This window comes from Sitophilus oryzae, unplaced genomic scaffold (assembly GCF_002938485.1).
Source record: "Sitophilus oryzae breed Bouriz unplaced genomic scaffold, Soryzae_2.0 scaffold_1116_pilon_pilon, whole genome shotgun sequence".
NCBI lineage: Eukaryota > Metazoa > Arthropoda > Insecta > Coleoptera > Curculionidae > Sitophilus > Sitophilus oryzae.
In genome coordinates this window covers 40,354-45,357 of record NW_022145745.1, presented here as the reverse complement: position 1 = coordinate 45,357, position 5,004 = coordinate 40,354, and the positions used below count along the sequence as shown (strand labels likewise).

At 30.9% G+C, this 5,004-nt stretch overlaps 1 long non-coding RNA gene across 1 annotated transcript; it reads right to left on the bottom strand.

Annotated features, from left to right (window-relative positions):
• Window positions 1-6: 6 nt before the first annotated feature.
• On the bottom strand, window positions 7-2,730 carry LOC115882829. Its single transcript, XR_004050272.1, has 3 exons — window positions 2,477-2,730; window positions 1,457-1,655; window positions 7-219 (listed from the first exon to the last, which is right to left on the bottom strand). It is a non-coding gene; the product is annotated as an uncharacterized LOC115882829 (long non-coding RNA).
• Window positions 2,731-5,004: the final 2,274 nt, after the last annotated feature.

Genomic DNA, 5,004 nt, shown 5'->3' with positions numbered 1-5,004 from the left:
TTAATAATTAATTTTTATTTTCAAATGCAAGAATTACAGAAAGTAGGGCGGATATGAGCTGGTTCCTTGTACCATTCAGGATCCCTCTCCACACCCCTTCTTCTATAAAACGTGTCTTGAATAACTTGTTGTCTTCCAAATCCGGTTTTCTTTATAGTTTTCACATAATTCCACATTTTCCAGCCGTACTCAAAGCTACTAACTTCGGGAAAATAAAATCTAGAAAGCACAGAATTATGAGACTTTTATAATTATGACGATAGTTTTCATATAGAAAATTTACACTCCAGAAAAAATTATCAGTAATTGTACAATATATTCGAAAAAAATGGCTATGAAATAGAGATCGCTGTCATTTTATATGGGGAATGTCATCAATCATAATTTCCAAGACAGCTGGACACCGTTTTTTCGATCATACGGGATATGTTACCGACAAAGTATAAATTAGGAGGTAAACCTCCAAAGTATAAACCTAGTATATGGCTATAGTATTATACAGGGTGATCCGAACTGTATTCAGGAAACTTCGGCGGTATGTTCTATAGATAAAAATAAGTAAAAAAAATCGTATAAATGTATGTCCTAAAATGCTTAGTACCCCCACCAAGTCGGGTACACAGCCGTACCATCCTTTTCTCGAAGGTATTAGCGGCACTTTTGACCACCCTGTAGCTTCGTTGTGGGTAAAGCAAGAATATTATTTTTTACTAAACATGAAGACATACGGTAGCTGGCTAGATTACTTAAATATCTAGTAATTATACCTCGTGGTTTATGAATTATCGCTTGTCAAATTTTCGGGCTTTTCAGTCACAGAAAAGCTCTTGAAAGAAAACGCCTTGCGTGACCATCTTTTGATGCGTGTCGAATACTCGTCAGCGAGTAATGGCAGTATGTATGTATGTAGTAATGGAAAAAAAAAATCTCGAAATATCCTTATAGATTAAAAGTTAGCTGTGTAGCCGCTAACGGTAATTGACTTTCCGGCGATGGTAATAGGAGAACCGGTAATAGGATATTATTGCTTTAAACATTTGAATCTTTATATAAAGGCACCTGCTTTATCTATGTAAAATATTATCAGCGTTACAGTATCATTTGAAAAGTGGTAGCATCTTTGTTATTTTCAATGGAACACCCAGCATATTATTACATTATTGGAAACTACTTTCATATCTCATAATTTTTCTATTAAACTAACCCAATACTAACCTATACCCATCTCTTATAGTTTTCGAGATAAAAAAAATATGTGAAAATTGACAAAAACATGATTTTGAATTCGCAATGATAAAATAATTAATTGAACATTTTTAAAGTTGAAATTTGTGTCGAAAACAAAAGTTGTTAGAAAACTAGAGATTAATCGATTTGATATTATCTGGTTTTATACAATAATTCAAAGTTTCTAAATTATTGCTAGTCAAACTTGTTATAGTAGAAAAATCGTCACCTATCTTCCGGTAATAATTTAATCCTCTTGTGCAGATAATTAAGTCTACCATCTTTATTACTACCAGTGTAGATCAATTTCTTAACTGCTGGATCGACGGGTTTCATTATCTCTTGCAAGTTTCCTGTAAATTCTGGTACCTGCTCCTCCGTCTTAATTCTAGGATACTTTTTCAAATCTTGAAACCCCGTATTCTGTTCTATAACAAATTCTCACTTTGGTAAAACATAATTATGGGTATTTAATTTTATATTCAGTTTTATTCACTCAACAACTATTAATTATAAAACTTTAGAAAACTTAAAAAATGTCTAATGGTATACTGCAATTGAGTGAAAAATAATGTTATAGTACATTTTTTATTTCTATTATAAACTCAGATGCAAAAAAAACGCAACGGACAAATTTGCTGTATTATAATTATATCAACTTTAATTTGTAAACTCAGTTTTTTATAAACTTTAATATTTGGCATATTAGACAGGGTTAATCAAAGAGTTGTTTTTTTACCCTAACTTTGACACACCCTGTGCAATAATTTCGTGTATAAATTTTCCTGACATATAATTTTAGGGGCAGAACCTCATGTCTCCTGAGCATTTTATTTTTTGGATCATGTCAATACATGCCTTGGTTAATTTTTAAGAGCGAAATGAATTTGCCACCAACAATTTGCAATTTTTTTAATTATAATTTATTTCTGAATTTTTTTTTCGATATGACAAAGCAGCTTTGGTGATTATTGTGAACTAGTATATACTACTATGAACTGCCCATCATATTCGATGTTTGGTTTGGTTTGGAAAGATATAAACATTTTAAATTTGACCAAGAAATTTTCTGTTGCGTTTTTTTTCCATCTGAGTGTATTCTAGAAAAAAAAGTAAATATTTTCTTTTTAATGATCACCGTCTATCATCATCCAGCAAAGATTTTTTCTCTTAACAAAAATCTATTTATTGAATTTATCATTTCGTGTTTATTTCAATCTTTTCCCGAAATTTTCCAATTTTACGCTACCTGTTTCATTTCTTCCTTAATTTCGTCAGGCACAACTCTCGATGGAACACTGTTGGCGATTTCGTTTAATCTTTTTTCGTTTACTTTAAACCATTTGGCTTCGCAAACCTGCCTCTTTCGCAATATTAGTTGCCCAATCTTGGCCCATCGCAACTCTTTCCGATTTCGACATGGTTGATAATTACTATAAACCGATTAACGAAAATTTAACAAGCAAAAAAAAATCTACGTACGTTTATAGATGGCAAAATAATTCAATGTCACATGTCAAAAGACATATTGCATATGACAAACCTATTTTTATACCGGGAGATTCATTGGAAGCATTATAAATCCCATGGAAATTTTGAACTGTCCAAATATTGACTCATCTGTTGATTTTGCACCCAAGTCGTAAATAGGTTTTTTAAATGACCTACCTACCACCACTTTTTATGACCACTGCGAAATTTGAACAATTTTGAAGAAGCCTATTTCGAGTAATTTAAGATAAACTGCATCTATTTTTAGATTAAAACTGAAGAGGTAACAATTAATGCAAAACCAGGCAAATGCCACAACATACCTTAAAAAATTCCGAAAAGTGTTTAAAGCGTCCATTTTCAAAGTAATCATTGCTATCTTGTGAGTTTAATTTAAGTTTTATTTACTCGAACCCGTGATAATTGTGAAAAAGATGCATTAAAAATTTAAAAAGCTGTGCTGTGCTGTGAACAACTGCAAAAACCATCGTCGATCGTGGCATAACGTCGGTTCCCAATATTTCATAGGTATTTCATACATGTCCTTATATAAAATAAAGTTTCTTGTATACAAGACACTGTATTTTATTTATAAAATTAAAAGAAAATAATAATAAATTTGAATAAACGATATTTGGCGATATAATTCCGGAAAAAGCCGAACCGCTCCGAAATTTTCAAAAGTTTTGGATCGCAACCGTTGCAAGAATAGCGCCAAATAGTGTTTACATTGTCCTTATGGGCACTTTCCAATCTAAACTTGTTTCATTTATCTTTGCATAAACGCAGCGTTAAGTTTTTTCGTATTTCGAAGAAGTTTTAAATTACAAAAATCCGTTTCGAGCACAATAACTGTAGGTATCACAACGTAGTAGAGTAGACAGCCAAATAAATTGCATTTGATCATGAACGCGTTTGCTTTTTATTGCTTTTAAACCTATTTTAGTTTAACTATTTTTACGCTTAAATTTAGCAACTGTTTTTGAAAAAAAGAAACTTTATATTTTAAAAGTATAATTTAATAGAAATACAATTACTTTACTTAATAAGATGATAAGAAATGTTCTTATGCGGTAAATAGCTAAGTAATGTAACTACAGCAAAAATAATATATATAAATATAAAAATAAAGCGTACTACTGCGTTCTTCGTTGCCTTCTGGCACTTCTTGATAATTTTATATTTAAATGAATGATATTTATGTTCCTTTAAAATTCTTGGTATCGTACTTTCATGTTTTTACATTTTCTCCTATGCGTCTTATATTAATATTCTTCTTTTCTATTAAATATTCTTTCTCTTCAAACATGAATAACTTTTTGGATTGTCGACCTGATGGGAATTGATTTATCAAGAAAATTAACCGAAAATATATCAGATACACTGTCTAAGATATTTCCTGGGCATAGTAGCATTTTCATGGTGATTTTTTCTTCAGTTGTGTAACTCATAACATGTAATTACAATAAAGTATTATTAATGTTAAATATTATCAGAATTGTTACATGTTCAGAAGCAACCAATATCTGGAAAGTTCAAAATTTGCGTCAGATTACCTATATCTGCAACGACAATGCACCACCCAATAGTGGCCTTAATAGATCTGAATCTGATTTTTTATATTATAAGTCATTTATCTATGATATGAATTTAGCTTGATTATAAATATTATTACAAGTCTATTGATACTAATTTGGAAATTCTAGTTTTCCTAAATTTTATTCCAGTACTTCTTGCACTTTGATGTCTTTAATTTTTTCTGTCATAGCTACGATAGCAATAAGCTGGAGAGAGAATCGCTCCAATAAATAATAAAAAAAACAAATTAACTGCCTTCTCAGCCAATATCATTTTTGGTACCACTACATTGGGCGAGTTATTTGACCCAGCTTAACACGATCTTATTACAACGAGTGCTTGGTCACATTCCTATGCAGACGTAGTAGTTATCTTAGGTCTACATGGAAATAACATATACAGGGTGGCGCACCTCATTCGCCTCGGTTGATTATACGAAAACGGAAAGACGTAGAAATAAAATATTTTATGGGTATATGTGGGGATACAATGTGCACAATTTAAAACTATTTTGAAATATACAGGGTGTTTCAGACTAAGATCCATACCAAAGTTATATTTTTTCTTATGGAACACCCGGTATTTTATTTCATTTTTGGATTCTTGGGCCCAAAAAAAGGCATTTATTATAAGGGTTAAATATGTTTAAAATCTTTAGTTTTTGAGATATTTAAAGATATTTAAATTTGCATGCTACAATAGAATAGA